The 27,046-nt window shown below is 40.8% G+C and overlaps 1 protein-coding gene across 8 annotated transcripts in view; it reads left to right on the top strand.

Moving 5' to 3' along the window:
- RASAL2 (RAS protein activator like 2) overlaps nucleotides 1-27,046 on the top strand; it is a 566,253-nt gene that overhangs the window by 148,925 nt on the left and 390,282 nt on the right. The window lies entirely within an intron of this gene.

Genomic DNA, 27,046 nt, shown 5'->3' with positions numbered 1-27,046 from the left:
ACACCCTTTCACCTTCATTTGCCTTCATTGACCCAGTTTTGAAAATCATGGGTTTAGTGGCTAAATACCACACTTAAAACATTTTTGATGTTTTAAATAGTTGAATGTGTGCAGTCTGTTGAACAAAGCAAAGTGTGCTGCTTATATACCGCCCCATAGGGCTTAAAGCACTCTCTGGGAGGTTTACAAGTAAATTATGCAGTCTGCACATTGCCCCCACAGCAAGCCAGGTACTCATTTTACTGACCTCGGAAGGATAGAAGGCTGAGTCAATGAGCTGGCTACCTGGGATTGAACCCTAGGTAGTGAGCACAGTTTTTGGCTGCAGTACAGCAGTTTAACTACTGCACCATGAGGCTCCTAAAATCCTTTCTGTTGTACTGAAATGGTTTTCACATTTGATTTCCTTTTGGAACAATTTCCTATGTTAAGTGTTTTGTATAGGGACTCAGAAAATTTAGATTCATATTCCAGACTTCATTCTGAATTTGTATGGCAGACCAGTGACTATTCCCATTTGCATTCACCAATGCCATACATAAACCAACTGTGCAAATAAATATTTGTAATACTTCCCTGTAATCTTATATTCTGAGATTATGGGGAATGCGTGAGGTGCCAGATAACTGGAGGAGTGGTAATGTTGTAGCAAAACAAAGAACCTGGGAACTATAGAACAGTCAACCTGACATCAATCCCAGGGAAAATTCTGTAACAGATTATAAAGCGGTCACTATGGGAACACCTAGAAAACAAAGCAATAATAACTAGAAGCCAACATGGATTTGTCAACAAGAAATCCTGCCAGACTAATCTGATCTCATTTTTTGATCAGTAACCTCACCGATAGACAAATGTAATGCTGTTAACATAGTATATCTTGACCAACAAAACTTTTGACAAAGTGCCTCATGATATTCTGATTAGCAAGCTAACTAGGCATGGGCTAGATAGAACAACTGTCAGATGGATGCACAGTTGGCTGCAGAATCGTACTCAGAAAGTGCATATCATATGCACAGAGGAGAAAGTTGGGTTGAGAACTCTGTGAGGAAACAGATGGTGGCGCCTGGCTTCGTAACATTAAGTGAGAAGGACTTTCCAGTCCAATTCGGACAGTGAAAAGAAGGAATACAAAGCTTGCTAGAGATCTGATTTCAGCTTTAAGAAAACAGCAGAGCGTTTCTGGTGACTTTGTCCTCAAGGAACACATGGTTACTACATCACGGAAATACAATTAAAGATCCTGAGATGGTTTTGGGTGTTATTACCGGCCAGATCAGGATGAAGAGTGGGTGTCTCTTCTTTCTTTCCCTGTGAATAGGGTGATTCTCGGCAGTCTGGTGGAATCTTGCAAAGACTCTGAGAAGCTGAGGACATCTAGTGGAATACGGAGTATACTCAACAGAAGGATTTTTAGGGTCACTATGTTCTGTTGGTAAAGAAACAGAAGAGAAAGAATTTCAGTCTATTTTGAGATGCTGAGGACACCTAGCAGATTGTCTAGAAATATATGTCAGAACTTTTTTTGCATTTGGTTTTGTCAATCTGTTGAGCAATTTTATATCTATCTAAGAATTGATTGGGGGCTCTTTCCTTGGTGATAAAAGAGAAATTATAAATTGAGGATTTTTGGGGGGAGAAAAGCAGCAAGCTGACAGGTAGGGAAGCAGTTGAAGGGAGCACTGAAGAACTGGCCAAGGAAACAGGAATAGATCAACAGGAATTTAGCCAATCTGTGGAAAACATTTTCCTTCACCAGGCGTAACAACTTACTGAAAGCGATACAAATAAAATTCTTAAGAAGAACAGTCAAAGAGAAACTTAAAGTAAACAGAGAAAAAGAGCTCACAATAAGAGGAACCATAATTAATATATTGAAACAGGTGTCTTGGAGCATGCAAAAGAAAAGACAAAAATATTCCTTCCTAACCAAGATACTAGTAGACAAGAAAATACCGTTCCAGTGGCGAAACCCAGAACAACCCAGAAGGACTGTTCCAGAATCGGCAATCCAGAAGATACAATCTTAATAGAAAAATGAAAGCCAGAAACTTCATGAGGGAAATGAAACAGGAATTGAAACTGTCAGAAGAAGATTTATAATTCCCGAGTGAAGAATCAGGAGAGGAAGAAAAAGAGGAGGAGCAACAAAAAGTGATAGGAGATGGAAGACAAAGGAAGCTATCTCCAGTGAGGAGAACCAAGGGAAAGGAACAGAGAGATAAAAAAGGTAGTAAAATCGTCAAGATGTCTAAACAAGTTTTTTTAAAAAATATTTTTTTATTTCTATATCTATAACAAAAGCAAAATCATATACATAAAACATATAAACTCAAATACAATAACAGTGTTCCCCACCACCATATACGGGACCTCTTGCCATATTCTTCTTTTTCTTCTTCTTCTCCTTCTTCTTCTTCTATTGTCCTCTTCTCCAGAACTGTATAGATTCTTGATTTGGAGCTTTCCCTTTCCCCCTTATTAGCACATATTCCAAAAATTTGCCCCATATTACATACAAATTATTCTTTTTAAACTCTCCTTTCTTCATCTTTAAATTACAAGTTAATTTATCATTTATTGCTATATTCCATATTTCTTTATACCATTCTTCAATTTGTAATTCAGTCTTTAATTTCCATTGCCTAGCAATAATCAATCTAGCTGCTGTTATTAGATTAGTTATCAGTTCTTTAGTCATTTTGTCATATTCCACGTTCTCATATATTGATAACAGAGCAATCTCAGCCTTACGTTCTATATCTTTTCCACACATATAACTTAATTCTTTGAAAATTTGTTTCCAAAATCTTTGTACCTTTTCACATTCCCACCACATATGAAAGTATGTACCAACCTCTTTCTCACATTTCCAACAGACATTCGGATTACTGGTGTTAATTTTGTTTAATTTTACTGGTGTTAAATGCCATCTTAAACTAAGTTTAAAAAATTTTTCGTTTATTCTTACTGACATAAATCTTAAAACCCTCATTTTCCATATCTTCCTCCATTCTTCTTCATTTATTTTTTCCCCAAAGATGTCTAAACAAGTTAAGCTTCTCTCAGTGAATGTGGAAGGACTCAATTCACCCCCAAAAAGAAGAAAAATATTTAACAAACTTTTAAAAGCTAAGGTAGATATCATATTCGTTCAGGAGACCCATATTAGAGAAAAAGATAAAAAATTGTTAGAAAATCCAAAATTGGGTAAAGTTTTTTACAGCCTCAAGTAAACAAAAGAAAAAAGGAGTGGCTTTGTATATATAAAAAGAGTAGATCCGAAATAGGTGTTTGCTGCTGAGGATGAGAGATTACTGATAGTGGAAATTTCCAAGGAAGGAGAAAAAAAATTATTGGCCAACATATACGCACCAAATGAAGCCCAAGGCAAATTTTATCTTCAACTGAAGAATCAATTAATACAACGGTCAGAACAAAAAATATGCATTATGGGGGACTTCAGTGCAATAGTTGACAAAGGAAAAGACATGTCCAAGGCAAATGGAAATGGGAGGAAAAAGACGAGGAATATGATACCTAAGGTGTTCCTAGAAACAGCAGAAGAATTAAATTTAATTGACCTATGGAGATTCAGATATCCAAATAGAAGAGACTACACATTTTACTCAAATAGACATAAATCATGGTCAAGAATAGACAATTGTTGTATATCAGCAGAAGTTACACATCAAGTAGAGGATATTGAAATATTACCAAATACATATGCAGACCATAATCCAATATTGATGCCATTAGGACAAATGACAAGGAGCGGCTTTTGGAGACTCAACACGTACCTATTGAGAGAAGAGACTTTCCTGAATAAAATTAAAAATGAGATGAGATTTTTTTTCCAAACCAATAAACCTCAAGAAACAGGGATGACAGTGGTATGGGATGCAGCCAAAGCATATTTTCGAGGATATGCAATAGAATATAATATACAAAGAAAAAAGGAAAGGAACAAACAATATCAAACCCTAATAACATCTTTTAAAAAAGAGGAAGTGGAGCTGAAGAAGGCACCAACAAATAAAGGACTACTTAATAAAATAAATATTACAGCATAAAATTAATTAACTAGAACAGGAAGAGATGGAGAAGAAAATTAAATTTGCAAGGCAAAAATTCTTTGAGAATGCAAACAAACTGGGAAGATGGTTAGCCTACAGAATTGAAAGAGAGAGAGAGAGAAAACAATGATCACAAGCAATACTTGATAAGCAAGGAAAGGAAGTATACAAACAAAAGGAGATCGAAAAATAAATTCGCAAAATTTTCACCAAACTTTATAGGAAAAGAGAAGGAGAACAAGAGAGGCGAAAAAGTTATTTGAATAATATTCCAGAATGGAGGCTGAATTATCAACAATTGGAAAAATTGAATGAACCAATTACAATAGAAGAGATTGGGGAAGCATGGAGGAAACAAAAAAGCGGGAAATCCCCTGGCCCAGATGGACTTCCAGCGGAATATTACAAGGCATTTGAAGAAATGCTAAGTCCACAGTTTAAGAAACTAATTAAAGATGTTCAGATTAGGGAAAATCCCAAACTCATGGAAAGCGGCATGTATCTCCCTAATACATAAGGACGGGACGGACAAAAAGCAAATTAAGAACTATAGATTGATTTCTCTGTTGAATGTTGACTATAAGATTTTCACAACAATCTTAGCAACAAGATTGCTAATCTTGAAATAATAATACATAAAGACCAAACAGGCTTCATACTTAAAAGGAAATTGTCATCAAACATAAGGACATTAATAGACACTTTGGAATATTATGAAATGCATCCACAAAAGCAGATGATGTTAATCTTTTTAGACACAGAAAAAGTCTTTGATAACATTAATTGGGAGTTTATGTTGTCACAACTAAAGAGAATGGGCTTTGAAGGAGTATTTTTACAGACAATTAATGCAATATACTATACTAATCAAGTAGCCAAGATAAAAATTAATGGTAATTTAACTGAAAATATACAGATTGAACAAGGCACAAGACAGGAATGTCCACTATCCCCCCTACTATTTCTCTTAATATTGGAAATTCTGAACAGACAGATTAGAGATAATGAGGCAATTAAAGAACTTAAAATCAGAGGAGAATTCAAGGTGCAAGCGTATGCGGACGACTTAGCGATAATACTAGAAAAATCCCTTAGAAAATCTCAAAGGGTTATTGAGAGTCATAGAAGAATTTGGACAGGTGGCTGGATTTAAAATAAATTATCAAAAAACAAAATTTGTGACAAAAATATAAAGAAAGAACATGTGGGAAAATTAGCAAGGAACTCCAATTTTGAGGCGGTGAAAAAAAAACTAAATATATAGGAGCTGTCATCACCAAAAAACCAAGCAACTTAATGAAAGAAAATTATCTAGCAATACAGAAAGAAATTTAGAAAAATCTTGAAGAATGGAACAAATTACAACTCTCATTCATGAGAAGAATATCAACAATAAAAATGATGATTTTACCAAAACTATTATTCCTATTTCAAAATCTTCCAATACTATTGAACTTTAAGTATTTTAAGGACCTGGACAGCTTGACATCAAATTTTGTCTGGAAGCCTAAGAAACCAAGAATAAAACTTAAATTGTTATAAGATCTGAAGGAACGGGGGAAGCGGGATTGGTTACTATATTACAAGGCCTGTGCTATGACCTGGATAAAAGAATGGATAACTCTCAAAAAATCAAAGACTTATGAAATTGGAGGGACATGATCTAAAAATGGAATGGCATGCATATGTATGGTATGGAAAACATAAGGAACATTCACATTTTGGAGAACATATCCTAAGGAAGGCTTTAGGGATAGTATGGCAAAACTTTCAAGTACAAGCCTATAAGAAAATTCCATTGTGGGTAGCGCCTATAGAACCGTTCACGTTAAAAGTGTTGAACCAGAAACGAGTGCTGACCACATATGAAAATCTGTTAACTAAAGAACAAAACATAAAGGATAAACAAGAGTTAGAAAAACTAGTGTAGCTGCTGATTGGTGGTTAATGTTGAAATTAGAATCAAGATATAAAAAAGATAAAATTGTGGGTTTCTTTGAGGGCAAAGTTCAGGTGGATAGACTGTGGATATATACTGATGAGAAAATAATAAAAAATGTATACATATTTATTGGAATATGATTTAGAGCATGAGAGGGTGAAGGAGACGATGGTAAAATGGGCAAAAAAATTTTTTTGGATATAACATCGATATTGATGACTGTACTAAGATGTGGAAAGGAAGTTATAAGATGATTAAACCAGTAAACCTTAGGGAAAACATTCTCAAAATGTTTTATAGATGGCATTATACACCTGTAAGATTAGCAAAAATCTCAGAGGTTAACAGCAATATGTGTTGTAAGTGTAAAAATGTAGGAACTTATTATCATATGTGGTGGACATGTAAAAAAGTCAAAAGACACAGGTATGGGAAATAGTGAAAGAAATTACTCAGCAAAAATTAGATATAAAACCTGAAATGGCATTATTGAATATCATGCCGGAAATCAATGATAATAAAATGAAATATTGTCTAATGTACATACTCACAGCAGCCAGATTACTCTGGGCCCAAAAATGGAAAAGTGAAGAAACCCCAAAGACTGAAGAGTTGTTAAAGAAGCTATGGGACATAGTAGAATTGGGCGCACTCTCAGAAGCATTGCCGGAACAATCAAGAGACTACGTAAAACAAAGCTGGAAACTAATATGTTCTTAGGTCCAGAGGAGGACAGGAGTTTGGGGCAAATTTGATTATATATATGTATTCAGTTCACACTGGGAACCCAGCTGGAGAGAACAGAGAGTCAAATGAAGCTGGAATCTCTGACTCCAAAGGGGGGAGGGTTTAGCTTAGCAGGACGGGTTTTTTTGGTGGTGTTTTTGTTTTATGTTTTGTAGCGTATTAATTCAATAAAATGTTTTTTAAAAAGAAAAAAGAGAAAGTGCATATCAGTGAATGCTCCTTCTCAAATTGATGGGAGGTAACAAATGGGCCCATTGCTCTTCAACATGTTTATTAATGACCTGGATCAGGGAATGCAGGGAGTGCTAATCAGATTTGTGGATGACACAAAATTGGGTGGAATAGCCAATTATCAGAACCACTTCTCCCTAAACAGATAGTGTCTTGGGTGAGGAATGATGCAACCACCACTTTCTTGTGCATAATCCTTGCCCTGTGGACAAATTCGATCTAAAATACACCTCTTGCCTGCTTGTTGTTGTTGTTTAGTTGTTGTGTCATATCTAACTCTTCATGACCCCATGGACCAGAGCACGCCAGGTCCTCCTGTCTTCCACTGCCTACCGGAGGTGGGTTAAATTCATGTTGGTAGCTTCAATGACACTGTTCATTCATCTCATCCTCTGTCGTCCCCTTCTCCTCTTGCCTTCACACTTTCCCAACATCAGGGTCTTTTCCAGGGAGTCTTCTTTTATCACAAGATGGCCAAAGTATTGGAGCCTCAGCTTCAGGATCTGTCCTTCCAGTAAGCACTTAGGGTTGATTTCCTTCAGAATGGATAGTTTTGTTCTCCTTGCAGTCCAGGGGACTCTCAAGAGTCTCGTCCAGCACCACAATTCAAAAACATCAATTCTCCGGCGGTCAGCCTTCTTTATGGTCCAGCTCTCATTTCCATACATCACTACTGGAAAAAACATAGCTTTAACTATGCCGACCTTTGTTGGCAAGGTGATGTCTCTGCTTTTTAAGATGCTGTTTAGGTATGTCATTGCTTTCCTCCTAAGAAGCAGGCGTCTTTCAATTTCGTGGCTGCTGTCATCATCTGCAGTGATCATGGAGCCCAAGAAAGTAACATCTGTCACTGCCTCCATATTGTCCCCTTCTATTTGCCAGGAGGTGATGTTGAGCTTCAGACCAATTTTTGCGCTCTCCTCTTTCACCCTCTTTAAGAGTTTCTTTAATTCCGCCTTATTTTCTCCCATCAGAGTGATGTCATTTGCATATCAGAGGTTGTTAAAATTTCTACCAGCAATCTTAATTCTGGCTTGGGATTCATCCAGTCCTGCATTTCACATGATGTATTCTTCATATAAGTTAAATAAGCAGGGAGACAATATACAGCCATGTCATACTCCTTTCCCAATTTTGAACCAATCAGTTGTTCCATATCCAGTTCTAACTGTTGCTTCCTGTCCCACGTATAGATTTGTCAGGAGATAGATAAGGTGGTCAGACACCCCCATTCCTTTAAGAATTCGCCATAGGTTGCAGTGATACACAGTCAAAGGCTTTTGTGTAGTCAGTGGCGCAGAAGTACGAGTAGATGTTTTCCTGGAACTCTCTGGCTTTCTCCACAATCCAGTGCATGTTAGCAATTTGGTCTCTAGTTCCTCTGCCCCTTCGAAATCCAGCTTGTACTTCTGGGAGTTTTCAATCCATATACTGCTGAAGCCTACCTTGCAAGATTTTGAGCATAACCCTGCTTGCGTGTGAAATAAGTGCAGTTGTACTGTATTTGGAGCATTCTTTGGCACTGGCCTTCTTTGGGTTTGGGATGTAGACTGATCTTTTCCGATCCTCTGGTCACTGCTGAGTCTTCCAAACTTGCTGGCATGTTAAGTGTAGCACCTTAGCAGCACTCTCTTTTAAGATTTTAAATAGTTCAACTAGAATGCCATCACCTCCACTGGCCTTGTTGTTAGGCATGCTTTCTAAGGCCCACTTAACTTCACCCTCCAGGATGTCTGCCTCCAGGTCAGCAACCACACTATCTGGGTTGTCCGGGACATCCAGATCTTTCTGATCTAATCCCTCTGTGTATTCTTGGCACCTCTTCTTGATGTCTTCTGCTTCTGTGAGATCCCTCCCATTTTTGTCCTTTATCATGTCCATGTTTGCACAAAATATTCCTTTAATATCTCCAATTTTCTTGAACAGATCTCTGGTTTTCCCTTTCTATTATTTTCCTCAATATCTTTGCACTGTTCATTTAAGAACATCCTCTTATCTCTCCTTGCTATTCTTTGGAAGTCTGCATTGAATTTTCTGTAACTTTCCCTATCTCCTTTTCATTTTGTTTCCCTTCTCTTCTCTGCTATTTGTAAGGCCTCGTTGGACAGCCACTTTGCTTTCTTGCATTTCTTCTTCTTTGCATTTCTTTTTATTCCTTACAAGGCAATAAACCATTGACTGTGTGCTTCCTTTGACAGTACAACAGACAGACTAGGTAGGACCTCTCTCTTACAGTAGCAATTAATGACCTTTCCAATCCACACTGGATTTAGGTGCAGTCCTGCTGTTCTGTGTTAGAATTAGAATTATTAAGAAAATAAAGATAGTTGTTGTGGGTTTTCTGGACTGTTTGGCCGTGTTCTTAAGGTTTTTCTTACTAATGTTTCACCAGTCTCTGTGGCCAGCATCTTCAGAGGACAGGAGTCAGAACTCTGCGCTCTGTTGCATTTTTTGGATAGTTGAGTATTTATAGCTGTGGGATCAGCGTTTATCTTTTTCAGGAGATAGGGTGATTAAAGTGATCAGTGTGGGGTTTTTTTGTAGGTGTATTGTTTTGATAAGGGGGAGAGATGATCTGTCACTGTGATTGATGGGTGTCATTAGCTGGTCCTTCTGACTGGGTAGAGTTTGTTGACTTTTTGCAGGCTGTATTTTTCAGTGCTGGGAGCCAGGTTTTGTTGAGTTTTAGACTTCCTTCTTTTTTGTTGATTTTCAATGGCTTCCCTGTGTAGTCAAACATAATGATTGCTGGTGTTGTCCAGGACTTCAGTATTTTGAAATACAATTTCACGTCCAGCTTGTTTTAGAGCATGTTCAGCTACTGTCGATTTTTTCAGTTGTTTTAGTCTGCAATGTCTCTCATGTTCTTTGATTCTGGTGTGGATGCTGCGTTTTGTGGTTCCAATATATACCTGGCCACAATTGCAAGGTATCCAGTATACTCCTGTAGTGGTGAGGGGGGCCCTTTTGTCCTTTGCTGACCGTAACATTTGTTATATTTTTGTGGTGGGCCTGAATACTGTTTGTAGGTTGTGTTTTTTAAAAAGTTTCCCCATGCAGTCCGTGACCCTTTTGATGTATGATAGAAATACTTTATTTGTGGGTGGCTGTTTTTTCCTCTTCAGTTTAGTGTTGTTTTCTTGGTTTGATGGCTCTTGTGATTTCATTCTTGGAATAGCCATTTGCTGCAGTCCGTGACCCTTTTGATGTATGATAGAAATACTTTATTTGTGGGTGGCTGTTTTTTCCTCTTCAGTTTGGTGTTGTTTTCTTGGTTTGATGGCTCTTGTGATTTCATTCTTGGAATAGCCATTTGCTGTAGAGCCCAATTCAGATGGTTGAGTTCTCTGCTGAGAAACTGAGTTTCACAGTTCCGATTTGCATGGTCTACCATTGTTTTGATTTTGACACTTTTTTATGATAGGTTGTGGTTGGGGTTTTTGTGTAGGTACCGGTCTGTGTGGGTGGGTTTTCTGTAGACCTTGTGTCCTAATAGGTCAGTTTTGCGCATGACCATGACATCTACTGTAAGAAAGGGAGTTGGCCCTCTATTTCTTTTTCCATGGTAAATTGTATATTTGGGTGGATGCTGTTGTGATGGTTTAGAAATTCTTTCAGGTTTTTTTCACTGTGGTTCCAAATTGTGAAGGTGTCATCCATGTATCGGAACCAAACTGTGGTTGTGAAGGGTGCCAAAGCCAGGGCCTGTTTTTTGAAATGTTCCATGTAGAAGTTTGCTATAAAGACAGCAATAAAGATAGTTCCATTAGAATGCAGTTGTAACTTTAAAACCATGAAGCATAAACATATTCAAACAGTTACTATGATTCACATAAGCTTACTATTCTTGGGCTAAAATAACTACAGTTAAAACTATGCTAAGTAATCATTATGACAAGCATTCTACATAACAGCTCACTAGAGAAATCGGGCAAATCTTCCTTCCCACTTTTCTCTCTTCTTTCCCTCTTTCACTTACAACAACCATTTTTCTATTCGTCTCCAGACCAACTTCTTTCTTACACTTCCAAGTTGTTAACCAATTAGGATTATGAGGGTGTAACAAAGTACACTGCCCCTATTTCACATGAGATCTTCAGGTGTTTATCTCATTCCCAATTAGGAGGAATGTGGTGTTTGATCTTCCTCTGTTCTTCTCTTGGTCTTCTCAAACTCTTTTCCTTGGAACAAGTCCACAGAGTAAACTCGGAACAACAATCCCATGAGAACATTCAGTGGCTTATACAGAAAACTTAATAGACTCCATCTTTGGATGACTACAAGTCCTATATGCATTCTAATTCCTCACACCAATAACCTGGAAGACAAAAAGAAAATTCAAAATGATCTGGATAAGCTTGAGCACTGGGCTGAAAACAATAAAATGAAATTCAACAAGGATAAGTGCAAAGTACAGCAGCTAGGAAAAAGAAAGCAAATGCACAGTTACAAGATGGGAGATACCGGGCTCAGCAATACTATAAACAAGAAGGAGCTTGGAAGCATCATAGATCACAAGTTCAGTGTGAGCCGACAGTATGATGTGACTACAAAAAAGGCAAAAGCTATTAAATTAAAAGAAGTATAATCTACAAATTGGGTGAGGTACTATTTCCTCTCTGTTCAGCACTGGTTAGGCCTCATCGTGAGTACTGTGGACAGTTCTAGACACCACACTTCAAGAAGGATGCCAACAAATTGGGATACGTTCAGAGGATGATCAGGTGAGTGGTAATCAAGCCCTCTGAAGAAATTTCGACTGAAAGAACTAGGCATGTATAGTCTTGAGAAAAGAAGACTGAGGGGAGATATGATAATGCTTAGGTTACTATATTTGAAAGACTGTCCTATGGAGGATTGTCAGGATCTGTTCTCGGTCAGCCCAGAGTGCAGGACATGCAAGAATGGGTTCAAGTTATAGGAAGTCAGATTTTGGGTGAATATCAGAAAAAAATTCCTAACTGTTAGAGCAGTATGACGATGGAGCCAATTAGCTTGAGAGGTGGTGAGTGCTCCAACACTGAAGGCATTCAAGAGAAATTTAGACAGCCACCTGGCAGATATCCTTTGATTTGTATTCCTGCATTGAGCAGGGGGTTAGACTCAGGGGCCGTATAGGCCCCATACAGTTTCGTATATTGGTGCAACTTAAAAGTAGCACAACTAATGCTAACGGGTGGCAGTCCAAACAAAAATTGCTAGCGTAAAAACTGGCAGTCAGATCAGCACCAAATTTGGTACAGTTGGAGAAGACTGTCTCCTCTTGGTCAGTGCCAAAATTCGGGACCTTTGGTCAGAGGAGTCTAAAGTTATTATTTTTTTCAGATAACATTGTTTTTACCCTCTGCAGAAAATAAGACCAGATAACACATACACAAATACGTTGATAAGGAAAAGAAATCCATACCTGGAGAGAAAACAGCCCTTACATCCTCTTTTTTAAATTTCAAATGAATTAAAATATTCTTATCTCTTAAAGCCCTTGGGTAATAGGTGTTTTTCAAGCCAGAAAAAAGCCCACTTTACCAGCTTGTCTCATAAGCTCCCAGAGTTCAAAGTGAATTTTTCACCCTGCCACTCTGAACTGACCCTGAAAGAAAGCAATTAACTCCTTCCTGGCCAACAATTTTTAAATGCTCTTAAAAAGACATTTTGAAAAGATAATATTGAGCAGCTCATTCATTTAATCTGTGAAATTATTTGGGGGAGGCTGTGTCTGCTTTGTACCTGAGTTTTTTTTTCTCAAAGCAAGTTTTATCCAATTTATTCATTATCCCGTTTCCCTGAAAATAAGACCTAATCTGAAAATAAGCCCTAGTACAGTGATGGCAAACCTATGGCACGTGTGCCACCTGTGGCATGCAGAAATGTCTCCCTTGGCACACAAGCAGAGCACTACCCACCCACCCCACCCCACCCCCACAGCCAAACCTCAAACTGCACCATCGTCAGCCACCTCTTCTTGCTACTTTCCTTGGTTTCGGCAACTCCTCCTTCAAGAGATTGGAGATAAGCCTGCTTGATTGGTTACAGCTGACCACAGGGCTTGTGAATGACTGCTTCCACCTGGAGGTGACTGCAGGCAGGAGGGAAAAGCTCCAGGTTAAGGAGGGAAGGAATGTGCGACTTCATCAAGTGTGTTTAAATGTAGGTCCAAAATGGAGAGAGCGAGGAGTGTGTGGGGGAGAGAGAAAGAGTGAGTGAGTGTGTGACTCAAAACTGAAAAAAAGAACTAATTCAAGGATGGAAAGGCTCCAGTTGAGGGAAGGAACGTGCAACTTCATCAAGCTTGTTTAAATGTATGTACAAAATGGAGGCTGGGGGGGGGAGAGTGTATGTGTGACTCAAAACTGTTAATCTCCACTGCATTTAGCTCTGCAGTTTGCTGAGAACAGCAGAAATCTGAAGTGTGTAGCAATTGCAGTTCTCTATTTCTCATCCCCAAAGCAGGCAAGAGTATCACAGTTTATTCCCAAAATCTGAATCCCAATCTTTCTGCTCATGGTCCTACTTTGACTGCAACACCAAACAAATGACTGTGGGTTTCTTTATTGTGTCAATCCATCTCATGTGCAGTCTTCCTCTTTTCATACTGCTTTCCACTTTTTCCTGCATTGCTGCCTTTTCCAGTGAGCTTGTCTTCTTATGAATACTCTTCCGTCTGTGGTTTGCCAGGCTCCCTCTCTGGGTGTTTTCAAGAGCCAACTTAAGACCTGGCTCTTTAGGCAGACCTTCCCCTTTGTCACTGCTTGAGCTTTACTCTTTTATTTTAATTTTCTGTCTTTATTTTTTATTTTTTTATTTGATCGTTTTTCCATCTTGAGCTACATTATTATTACTATGTTTAAATTGGGGTGTATAGAATGCTTGAATTATTGTAATCCAACTTTGTTGTAAGCCGCCCAGAGTAGACCCTGTTTAGATGGATATAAATTCAACAAATAAATAAATAAAACTATAATGTCACTGCAGTATGTATGCCCTTTGTTTGGTTATTTTAGCTTGTAGTGAAAGTCCACACTTAATTTGATTGACTTAACTTTTTGACAAGTCATGCTATCTGTAAAACTCTTTTCCAACACTACATTTCAAATAAGTGAAATGTGTGTATACACTTTATGTAGTGTATAAAATGTGTATTAAAAGTCTGCACTCCAATATATAGCTGCTTGTGGCATTCAGCTCTGTTCTCACCTGCCCGTCACAGCTGGGCAGGGGAACCTCAGCCAATGAGAGGATGGAGGGTGGTGCAGAAGTGGGAGGAGCTGGGTTATGTGTGTGTGCATGGTTTTGGGAGATCAGTTTGGAAGATGAGTGATTAGAGAGATTGATAGAGAGAGTGAGAAAGAGCCTGTCAGTGAGGGAAAAGTCTATGTGCGCTAGTGTCTTATAAATAGTGATTGACAACTTGATTTTATACCTGTGATTTACTCCTTTTATTTTTGTGTAATCCATAAACATTTTTATTTGTTCGAAAGAAACACATGTCTTTTTGATTTTAAGGATAGGTTGGTGGCAGCAGTTTTGGTGAAAGGTAGTGAGCACTCTTATAGGCCTGGATGGGTAAAGGCTTGAGAGTGGCCTGCTACACTGCTTTTCTGAGGGTGGTTTATTTTGGAGGAAACAAGTCCAGAATTTCAATGTACTTAATAAGCTTTATAAATGTTGTTGTTGTTTGGTCATTAAGTCATGTCCGACTCTCCGTGGCCCCATGGACCAGAGCACGCCAGGCCCTCCTGTCTTCCACTGCCTCCCGGAGTTGGGTTAAATTCATGTTGGTAGCTTCGATGACACTGTCCAACCATCTCGTCCTCTGACATCCTCTTCTCCTCTTGCCTTCACACTTTCCCAACATCAGGGTCTTTTCCAGGGAGTCCTTTCTTCTCATGAGATGACTAGAGTATTGGAGCCTCAGCTTCAGGATCTGTCCCTCCAGTGAGCACGCAGGGTTGATTTCCTTCAAAATGGATAGATTTGTGCTCTTTGCAGTCCAGGGGACTCTCAAGAGTCTCCTCCAGCACCATAATTCAAAAGCATCAATTCTTCGGCGGACAGCTTTCTTTATTGTTCAGCTCTCACTGTGACGAACACGGGTTCGAAAACACACGTGTACGCTTGGACAGAGAGCAATCAAGAGTTTGCACATGCTAAAATGGGCTGAAAGAGTCCAATTCAGCCAGCCATGCTACAACACTCCTTCTCGCAGGTCTGCCCACATAAGAACACCCTGGTACTCTCAGATATTATTGTAAAAAGGTCAAGTGGGCTTTGTAGTCCTTAGACTTAACTTGCACCACTGACAGGACTCTAAGTAAGCTAGGCCGAGGCAAAGAAAATATGAAAAATAGAAAAGTATTCAAAAACCCAAAAAGCCATTAAGAAGAATAAAAACAATTCCAGTCCAGGAAATCATTAGTAAACAAAATAATCCAAGTTGGTTATAAAAAGGCTATAGTCCTCAGTGATCCTATTGAATAAAAACCCCTAAACAAAAGTAAAAATCCATTATATGTCCCATAGTCCTTAGAAAAGAAAAATCCAGTAAATGTACCATAGTCCTTACAAAATTACAAGAGCATAGTCCATATGGAGTATTCCAAGAAAAAGAGTTCATAAAGTATATCCCATAGAACAGTCCATAGAAAATAGTCCATGCACAGTCCTTTTAGGAAAAATCCCATAAGTCTAAAAGTAATCCAGCAAAGCATAGAAACCAGTCCATGTAGGTAGGCCACCAAACTCTCTCTAAAGACATCAGAGTAAGTCCCAAATGGCTGAAGTGTAGGTAATGTGACGAACACGGGTTCGAAAACACACGTGTACGCTTGGACAGAGAGCAATCAAGAGTTTGCACATGCTAAAATGGGCTGAAAGAGTCCAATTCAGCCAGCCATGCTACAACACTCCTTCTCGCAGGTCTGCCCACATAAGAACACCCTGGTACTCTCAGATATTATTGTAAAAAGGTCAAGTGGGCTTTGTAGTCCTTAGACTTAACTTGCACCACTGACAGGACTCTAAGTAAGCTAGGCCGAGGCAAAGAAAATATGAAAAATAGAAAAGTATTCAAAAACCCAAAAAGCCATTAAGAAGAATAAAAACAATTCCAGTCCAGGAAATCATTAGTAAACAAAATAATCCAAGTTGGTTATAAAAAGGCTATAGTCCTCAGTGATCCTATTGAATAAAAACCCCTAAACAAAAGTAAAAATCCATTATATGTCCCATAGTCCTTAGAAAAGAAAAATCCAGTAAATGTACCATAGTCCTTACAAAATTACAAGAGCATAGTCCATATGGAGTATTCCAAGAAAAAGAGTTCATAAAGTATATCCCATAGAACAGTCCATAGAAAATAGTCCATGCACAGTCCTTTTAGGAAAAATCCCATAAGTCTAAAAGTAATCCAGCAAAGCATAGAAACCAGTCCATGTAGGTAGGCCACCAAACTCTCTCTAAAGACATCAGAGTAAGTCCCAAATGGCTGAAGTGTAGGTCACGAATCACTGAAAGGTCGGTCTTGGAAAGACAATGTCCATAGGTAAAAAGTTCCTTTTTCAAGAGTAACTGGCAAGGGCTTAATGCACCTTCCCACGATGTCATCCAATCAGAGTTCGTTACTAGGCAAACAGTCCTGTTACATCACATGAATTCTTTCTCATACACAGCAGATGTTATTTGGGTTTACGGTGGTTTCTCAAAGAGTCACAACAATTCCCATCTATCTAATCACACACTTTCTCAGGCCTTCAGAATAACATTCTCTCTGCTCGCCTAGAAAACAACTTGTCAGCATAGCACAGATACTATATACAAAGAAACAAGATGGAACCTCTCTGGCTTATTTCTTAATTACAAAACCCATATGCCTTTAAAAGATTTTAACTCAAAAACCCATCTCATCACACTCACTTCCATACATCGTTAATGGAAAAACCATAGCTTTTGTGATGATTTGTATTTTCATGTGTATTAGAATGGGATATGTAGTCCTAAGATTGTCCCAATAGCATCCATTTTGATTTAATGTCTGTGTCTGTGTTAGGAAAATTTTACATGCTGTTTCAGAGAAGCTTCGTTCTCTGGTTATCTAGTTGCTAAGAAGAGCCAGAGAGTTACATTCCTGGTAGTCATAATAATTCTGCTACAAAACATGATAACGACTCAAGCTCCCATGAGACAGTTAGGCGGGACAACAAGACCCAGGAGGGGGTGTTCCTTATGAAGAATTCTGGGAAGAAGAAGGAAGTTGGTAGAAGTGGACAAAAAAAAGATGGAGTTTGACTGAGAAAGGACAGACATGTGCTTTTTCCCAAAATGGATTATAACTTTTGAATGGAGTCTTTTTGCAACATGGACTTTTGGATTACAACTGGAATCTAACCTTTCGTGATAGACTATGGACTATGGAGTCACAGGATACGTAAGAAAGACAACGCCTATGCATAATTCTAGCTTAGTATGTTTTCTTGTGTTATTTTTCTTAGCTGGAGTTTGTGGGGTGGTCTGTCTGACTTGATATGGAAATGTTACTGACTAAATTACTTTGCTATAACCTGAATTCTGTTTAGAACTATCTTTCTGAATAAAAGCAATAATGTTTAAGATTGCATGCATTGGTCTCTTGTACAAACTAGCCTAACTAATTGGCCACGAATATTTTGCTACCATATGGAGCCCAGATTAGCCTGAGTGTAAACTCATGGATTGTCTGTGTTTGTTGCTTTTTCTTAACCAAGAGGATGGACTTGAGGAAGGAGTGTTAGTCAGGGCCTGGCTGAGAAATTGGGCTCATCTTAGCTAATAAGGACTGGGTAAACTCTGAAATCTCTCCATCTCCGGCTTCCCCTTAATCTCCTTGGAGATGGGGGATAGCTTACAGCTTTGACTATGTGGACCATTGTCGGCAAGGTGAAGTCTCTGCTTTTTAAGATGCTGTTTAGGTATGTCATTGCTTTCCTCCCAAGAAGCAGGCTTCTTTTAATTTCATGGCTGCTGTCACCATCTGCAGTGATCATGGAGCCCAAGAAAGTAACATCTGTCACTGCCTCCATAGCGTCCCCTTCTATTTGCCAGGAGGTGATGGGACCAGTGGCCATCATCTTGTCTTTTTTTATGTTGAGCTTCACACCAATTTTTGTGCTCTCCTCTTTCACCCTCATTAAGAGATTCTTTAATTCCTCCTCACTTTCTGCCATCAGAGTGGTATCATCTGCATATCTGAGGTTGATATTTCTCCCAGTATGTCCATTTCCTCTCATTACATTTAATCTTAATTCTGGTTTGGGATTCCTCCAGTCCAGCCTTTTGCATGAGGTATTCTGCATATAATTTAAATAAGCAGGGGGACAATATACGGCCTTGTCATACTCCATTCCCAATTTTGAACCAATCAGTTGTTCCATATCCAGTTCTAACTGTTGCTTCCTGTCCCACCTATAGATTTCTCAGGAGATAGATAAGGTGGTCAGGCACTTCCATTTCTTTAAGAACTTGCCATAGTTTGTTGTGGTCCATAGTCAATGAAGCAGAAGTAGTTGTTTTTCTGGAACTTTCTGGCTTTCTCCATAATCCAGCACTTGTTAGCAATTTGGTCTCTAGTTCCTCTGCCCCTTCGAAATCCAGCTTGTACTTCTGAGAGTTCTCGGTCCACATACTACTGAAGCCTACCTTGTATGATTTTGAGCATAACCTTGCTTGCCTGTGAAATGAGTGCAATTGTACGGTAGTTGGAGCATTCTTTGGCACTGCTGTTCTTTGGGATTGGGATGTAGACTGATCTTTTCCAGTCCTCTGGCCACTGCCTAGGTTTCCAGACTTGCTGGCCTATCAAATGTAGTACCTTAACAGTGTTGTCTTTTAAGATTTTAAATAGTTCAACTGGAATGCCATCACCTCTATTGGCCTTGTTGTTAGCCATGCTTTCTAAGGCCCACTTGACTTCACTCTCCAGGATGTCTGGCTCCAGGTCAGCAGCCACACTGTCTGGGTTGTCTGGGTGCTGCATGTGTTGCTTTCAAACTAACAGAATATTAAGAGCTCTGCTCTTATTTTACAAACCAACAGATATTTCAGTAGGTTCTCCTCTCTTCCTGCTGTTAACAAATCCACATGATTTCATATGATTTTTAGATGCTATCGTCCCTAAATCACTATCAGATCATAAATCCTATGTGCATCCACAGACTGCACGACAGAGATCATGGGTCCCTCAGTGCATGGCTTTGCAGTAGTGCAAAAACATTGATCTGATGCACGGATTCTCATGGATCCATGTGATTTCTTTGCATGCTCATCCCAAAACCATTGTTCTTCGTGGCCTCTGTGAATACACACATATGGGTTTAGTCTGCGCCTGCGCTGACATTCTCGGAGCATTCTAGAGCTAAAAGTAACAATTTTATGATGTGATCCCCCATGAGGCACAAGCTCCTCCCACCCAAGATTCCCCTCAGTTCCTTTTTTCTGCCGTGCTGTAAAGTTCTACAGAGCATAGAGCTATTTCTACAGGGTTTTTCCCTTAGCTTATTGATCAATTCCCTCTAAATTGGATTCTTTCCGTTCTCAATTATCTAATCTATGATCCCCCGTGAGTTTTCTTTTTTGCTTGACAGCTACTTGGCTTACCCCCCTCCCCCCCACACACACTTCAACTGTTTACTTCTTTCTCCTTTCCCGCCTTTTTCGGCCTACTCATTTTGACTCTCAGGCACATTAATGATTTTCTGCCTGAGTAAGCTACAGTACATCTTACCCAGATAGGTGCAGGCCGCAGTAGGGGACCTGACAATGCCAAGGAGTCCTTAAAATCGAAGTCTACATCAACAGAGGAATCCTCGCCAGAGGCTAGGGAATTTGCCTCTGAGGAGACGACGTGCCAGCTCTACCTGCACAGACTTTGGGATCGCCTGATAGCCTCTCTGCTCCAACTGGCCATTTAGTGACTGCACTACTGTCTAGTCCGGCCGTGGCCCTTTTTAGCCCTACATGAGGGCGGGCATTTGATGTTCCAGAGTTGGAGCTTAAGTCTCTCTATCTCATGAGGAGAAGAGAGTGAAAAGGAGGCATGTCTCACCACACTCTCTCTATGAGCAACCATGAGAGAGACTGGTGAATCATCGATGGATGATTGTTTCAAGGGGCTTGTTCAAGGGACCCTGCAGGAGTTAGGGCTCTGTTGCCCTGTCTCTAGGAGAAGAAGGGCCTCCTGTTGCCCCGGTCACCTTCCCTGACTGTCAGTGATTCCTCCTGACATGGGAAGCGCCTCTGTGTGTGAGTGCCGCACACCAACCCTTCTTCGTGTGCCTGCTCATGTAGCTGCGACTTCTGGAGTGAGCTGCACACCGAGGCTGTAGATGTGGTAAGGCTTGGGTAAGGCTTGGGTTTTCCCTTTGGGGATACAATGGGCCCCTTCAGCTCCTGCGGCTAGCCCTGCATGTCAGTGCTTTGCCTGTCTGGGGTAACACCCTTGGGTGTTTGGTGTATTGGGCCTGATTTATCAGAGGCCTTGTTCACGTGGCTGCTATTTCCAAAACCAGGTGCCGAGGCGAAAGCTTTCTGGCAGCATTTGACAGCCCTAGTTTGCCTCTGAAAGGGGGGGCTGCAGCAACTCCCACCACTAGCCCTGCTAGTCGGTGATATTCCTGCCTGGGGTAGCACCTGCAGGTGGCTGTTAATTTGGCACAAAACAGCCCTCTTTATCAATGGGCTGGCTCACAAAGTAGCCTGCGGCCCTGTCTCAGCTGCCAGTGCCCGCATAGGCTTATAAGGAAAGGACTCACAAGGGTCCACCCGAGAACCCTGCCGCTGTCTGGTAAGTCTGGATAATTTTCCTCAGGTAGGTCCTGTCACACTGACAAGGTTGCGTAGGACCAGTCCCTTTTGTTTGGGATAGGAGCTATGAGCTCTCGGCCACCATCACCATCCCGCTCTACCTGGCATCGTTCTGAGCCATGGGCTATGGAGTGCTTTTTACCTCCACATGTGCTTTACAGATGTAGTGCTCCCTCGAACTTGGCTCCGGCATCATAATGTTTGGAGCTTTGATCAAACCTGCTGTTAACCCATTCAGGTTTGAGACTCACATGAGTCGCTGGGGGGTTGAAGAGTTTCCAACCAATCTTCCTACACCCCTCTCGGTTGTCGCAGATGGTCACACTCCTTTACTGTCAACAGATGAGTTCTTTGGTCGGCGTTGTTATTTGGTTTTGGTCGCTGTGTAGCCACGTACTCCTCTGCCATGAGGGCTTATCACCACTTATGGAGTTTGGTTCTGCCCACCCTGCAGGTAGCTCATGTGCACGCTTACAGTTCAGGCCTTCCGCATCACTGGGAGGCACTGTTGCAGGTGCATCACGAGCGCACTGCTGCTCGATACGCCTGAAAACCAGTGTCTAAGCAACTGACAGGTTAGGACCTGCCATTCGTTGGTGTATGGCTTTTTAGCCAGAAAAAGGTTGTTATTCTTGATAACCTGCTCAGGCTCTAGAAGGTGACACATTCATTGTGCTTTAACATCTGCAAGAGCCTGAAGATGTTCCCATCAGCCTATGGCATTCCGGGAACGTTAAAAGCCTCAACCCCAAAGTTACCAGCCGCCGCCCCTAGACATGTGGGGCGGCAGTGCCTTGACCGGCAGAACTGCTGGTAGGACTGCAAACTGAGCGGGCGCTTTACTTCTCTGCTGTTGACCAGTCAGTCCGTTTGACTTCTTTCTATCGTAGCTACCAGCTTTGCCACTATCTTCGATGTACGTTGAATCCATTAGGATCGACCTCAACATGGAAAAGATTTTTGTTCTTTTTCTCTACCATACAACACTTTGGCAGGAAAAGATGCTTTCCAAATTCCAATCCATCTCGTGTCAAGGCCCATTATGATCGTGCACGACCGGTCCTGGCTTCGAATCTGCCAATTCTGGACATAAGCTCGGATCTCACTCTTTGAACGAATCTCCCTCCAATATGATGCGATCCCTTATCATCCTCTGTCACCTTCAGTGTGCTTCTTTTCATTCGCACAGCTCACTTCTCGGTTCACCGCATCCCGTCTATTGGAAATGGAGGAACCGCCTTTTCCAGACCCAGCCATCCCTTAGCTGAGCACTTACACTAACTATGCTGAAGCCAATAAAGGATGCTTGCACCAAGCCACTTCCTATTAAAGATCTAGGAAGAATGTATCACAGGTACAAGGTACAACAAAATGACAGAAATTTTGGGATGACTCCAGTCCCATTTCTATCATCGTAGAACAAATTTATCCAAAACGAGAAATGATTTCCCTGAACCCTACTAATAAGAATACGGAAACATTGATGTCTTTGGCAGGGAGACTTATTCCCGTCATTCACTTCTGCTCCATGTGGCCAACTATCAATCACAATAGGCGCCTACCTGGAGCAATTTTGGTCTCAAATTCTACCTCTCTTGAAATCCATTAAAACAGAGCTTAGAAATTCTTGCTCTGAGACCACGACTCTAGCAAAGCAACACAGGATTGCTGCTTGACATGCAAAGGGCTTCAACTACTGTCGCATCCTTAGTATCTATAGAAGGCTCACCTAGTCACGATCCACTGGCTCATCAAGACACATAGGACAGAATTGAATGTCTTCCATTACATGGTACCAGTCTCTTTGGTCTTAGACTGGTGACACTAGAAATATTATTATTATTTACACAGAATAGGAAAACAGCTAAATTATATATGGGCCGACAGCCCTTTCATCCCTCTTTCAGTTCTACCCATAGTCCTTTCAACCCTGTCTGGAGTTTCAGCCTCCCAGACATTTTGGTTCATACAAGAATGTCACCACATCTCTCAACGTTACGTTATATAATTGTCTTTGTTCCCCTTTGAGTAACGTTAGACTCACTCTTTTTGTCTATATCCTCCAGGAAGAGACCTCTGCCTCCTGGGCAAACATGCCATAATCCAAGTTCCTACATCTGGCTTATGCATGGCTTCTACTTCTGTGCTATTATATACATAGAAAGGACGGAGGCATCCGTCCCATCCTTGGTCTCAGAAATCTTTTCATGTGTATTCTACCATAAGTTTCAGATTCCAGCCTCAACACTATTATGTAATCAGTAATTCCTAAGATTTCACTGCCATTCAATTTTTCAACATTTGCAAGGTCTTTCAGACGGTACAGGACATCAGTTTGATAATAATCTTCCCCTGCGAGATATGGATATCTACCTGTACTGGTACTATAGTGTATGTTTTTCTTAAAAAAACAATTACTAGCAGTCATCTCCCCAAATTCATGACCTCCACGGCTTCAGTGCTAAAGCAATCCAGACTCAGCCTCGAACCACTCCAATAGTGGTATCTTTTCTTTTTGACCAACTAGAGGATCCCTAATCCAGGTAACTGCAAGTTCGGTTCTATCACCATTGGAAAGTATCGACCTTCAATGTATTCACTGGGGTCCGTACGCCGACTACAGGTTTTATTGCTCCTGTGCAGGTGCGGACGGAAACACTGTTGGGGACATATTCATATGTCAGTGGACAGGGAATTTGCCATAACTCTTCCCTCCGATACATTTCATTCTACGGAAAATCTTCCATCACCATCATTTTTAATCGAATGCGATCCAAATACCTCCTTGAGGTACTTGGTCCTAGTTCGCCTGTCTCAGATCGATATAGACAGACACATGTCAGTTCCCTCTGGTTCCTCACCTCCTAACTTCCATGAACTTGGCAACCTGGGAAATACTCCCACTTTGGCATCAGTGCTCGATCGAGCTCAAAAACCATGAACTCAATGTCGATGTGTAAATAAATAAATCTTTATTAAATATACTGAAACAAAGAACTGCCTTACCAACTTTCTTAGAAACTGTTGCCTACTTGGCTTTCTGTTCATGCTTTAAAATGTTATATATCTGCTATTGTTGCCGATTAACCAGATTATTCTGGTAGGTAGGACTTTTGTCTCACTCTAGGGTCAAACATCTTTTCACAGGACTCAGTACCACCCGTCCTCCATGTAAACGCATTGTTCCTCAATGGTCTATAGATTTCTAAATTCACTCATGTGCTCGCCATTCGAGCCCATTTTCTTTTCAAATGCCAAATTACTTACTTTGAACAGCCTTCCTAATGGCTGTCATATCTGCCAAGGGAACACGAGAAATAGCTGGATTGTGATTCGATCCACCTGTTATTCAATTTTCCTGATAAAGTGACTTCCTACTTTAATGTCTCATTCCTGACGTATTCGACTAATTTTCATGTTTATCTATGCTTCATCTTACCATCATTCTTCAGATTACCATCATCTCCTTTAGAGCACATGCTCCACAATATTTATGTAAGGTGCTCACCAGCATTTTCTCTGGACACTACCAGAGCTTCTAAACAGATGACAGGCTCTTTTGATGCTTTCATTCTTTTCATTTCAAAAGTCCAGTTTCTTCCTATCCATCTCTAGATCGATGGTCCAGTCTGTATCTATGGCTTGCCAGCGGTCAGACGAGTCACCGTCTAATTAGCTTTAGCTTCGCTTCACGGAGTGCTGTCTACCTTGGCTGCATCCAGAGTAGAATCGAGACTCTCGACATCTACCGTGCACCAATATGATCCATGCCATCTACCTTTGCAGAGCAATACTGGCTACACGTAGGTACATGCAGTACCACTGGATTTGGCAGAAATGTGATGCCATCCTTCCTACCATGACGTCCCACCTGCCAATAAGTAAGCTTGCCAATCACCCATATGTGTGTATTCACAGAGGCCACGAAGAAGAAAGAAAGGTTACTTACCTGTAACCATGGTTCTTCGAGTGGACTTCTGTGAATTCACACTACCCACCCATCCTCCCCTCTGTCGTCACGGGTATCTTATTGTTGTACAACTCTCATGCCCGGCGGACAAATTGCAGGAACTGAGGGGAATCTTGGGTGGGAGGAGCTTGTGCCTCATGGGGGATCACACCATAAAATTGTTACTTTTAGCTCTAGAATGCTCCGAGAATGTCAGCGCAGGCGCAGACTAAATTCATATGTGTGAATTCACAGAGGTCCACTCGAAGAACCATGGTTACAGGTAAGTAACCTTTCTTTCTGTAACAGGCCCCATCTCTGCCCACAGACTAAAACACAGGAATTGTGAGGCCTTCAGTGCGTGGCTCTGCAGTCGCACAAAAACATGTATCTGAAGCTGTAACGTTCAGCCCTGCCCTCAAACGTCCATCACAGCTGGGCAGTGAATCATCAGCCAATGGTGTGACGGAGGGTGGAACTGAAGGGGATGAGCTGGTATAAAAAGGGGGGTGAAGAGTGTGTAGTGGCGTGGTGGGCATTCTGAGAGGCCTGGAGTTGGCAGTGACTTTGGAGTGGCCCGCCACGTTACAATAAAATTGGTGCCAGCGGGTGGGATACGTGTGATCCAGTGAAGCCTTGTGTGTTAAGGTACCCAAAGCAGGTTTTTTAGTCAGGGATGTCTGAGCTAAAGCGTGGGTAACTTCCTAGGACTTTTCTCACAGGGGAGAAAGTCTAGTAGGAGGGCGCTGAAGCTTCAGATTGGGGCAAAGACAGGGAGGCTCTGTGGTGACCATTTCTGTGGAGAGTTGCCCAAAGCAAAATCTGTGGCAGATTGGCTGGCTTGTCCTAAGTTTAGGGAAAACTCTGAGGGGACAGAGCGGAGCCAAGGGCAGTGAGGCTGAGGGGACTCAAGTCAGCTAAACCTGGGATAGGGTGAAGCTGTGTGTTTAAGTGTTTTGTGGCCTGAAGCAGGGAAAGAAACGCTGCTTTAGTGTGAGGCCTAGCTGGAGGACAGAAGCCTAAAGAAACAGTAGCTAGCTTACCAGTGGATGAGTGCTGGGGAAAGCAGCAACATTATAACACAGAGACTCTCACTGACAGAAAAAAAGTGGACTTTTAAAATCAAGGCTTTTAAAAGTGAATTATAAGCCTGAAAAGTGGAAAATGTCTTTGACTAGGGGAAAGAAAGCTGAGCAGGTGCCTTATGTAATGGCAACTGGGTCAGATGAGGAAAATGGGGATGTTGAGGGAGAATTTACCTCAGGAAAAGAAATGGAGACCTCAAAGGAGGAGGACTCAATTGAATTCAGAAAATGGGATCAAGAAGCAGATCCAACATTGCAACCATGCTTTAAGATGGTGAGCAATTATCCAGTAACCCCTGAGAACCGTGAGAGATACTTTGAAGAAGGCCTTTTATATAGGGAGATTTTAATAAACTCCAAGAGGGAAAAAACTGCTAGTAGTTCCTTCTAAATATAGACAGAAAATAATGGAAATATGTCACACAGACACCGTATCTGGACATTTAGGTATTGCAGGGACTAAACAGAAAATATCCCAGAAGTACTACTGGCCAAAAATGGGAAAAGAAATAAAAGAATTTTGTCAGAGCTGCATCACTTGTCAAATGAAAAGAAATAGTGAGGAAAACTCCAATGGGGATGACTGGGATAGTTATACGGAAGATATTAAAAATATTGATAATATTTTAAGCAAATGGAAAATGAATACATTGAACAACTAAAAGAGAAACAGAGAGCTGGGTTTGGACTATTGAAGCTAGTTTTTAAGGAGGCATACAGCATAGGGGTTGAAGATGAGGGAAAAAGTGTGAGGAAAACTTGGGAGGACTCTAATAAATATCCTAGAGGACAATTTAAAGACCAGCAGAGGGTTGGTGGCCATTTTGTGGGAAAGGCCTCAGAACAGAGCCAAGCCAGAGGGCAAAATTTGGAGGGAAAAGTAGGAAAAGGTGCTGGAAATGATCAATGGAATGTTAAAACCTGCTTTAAATGTAATGAGAAAGGTCACATTGCGTCCCAGTGTGCTAAAAGCAGAGAATTTTTACCACAGAAAGAAAATTTAAGCAAACCTAAAGCTGCTTACTGTGTCCAGCAGGGACAAGATAATACACAAGGGGAGGAGTCAGTACCCATGGCAACACAAGCAGAGGCAGCTGAAGAAAAGAGTGACTGTCAGGGGAAGGGAGATAAGACCCTTAGCCCAGAACAGAGAAACTTCAGATCTTGTTTTGGATGTGGG

The sequence above is a fragment of the Pogona vitticeps genome, chromosome 4 (genome assembly GCF_051106095.1).
Source record: "Pogona vitticeps strain Pit_001003342236 chromosome 4, PviZW2.1, whole genome shotgun sequence".
Lineage (NCBI taxonomy): Eukaryota > Metazoa > Chordata > Lepidosauria > Squamata > Agamidae > Pogona > Pogona vitticeps.
Note: the sequence above shows the minus strand (reverse complement) of the source record. Positions and strands in the feature narration are given on the sequence as shown.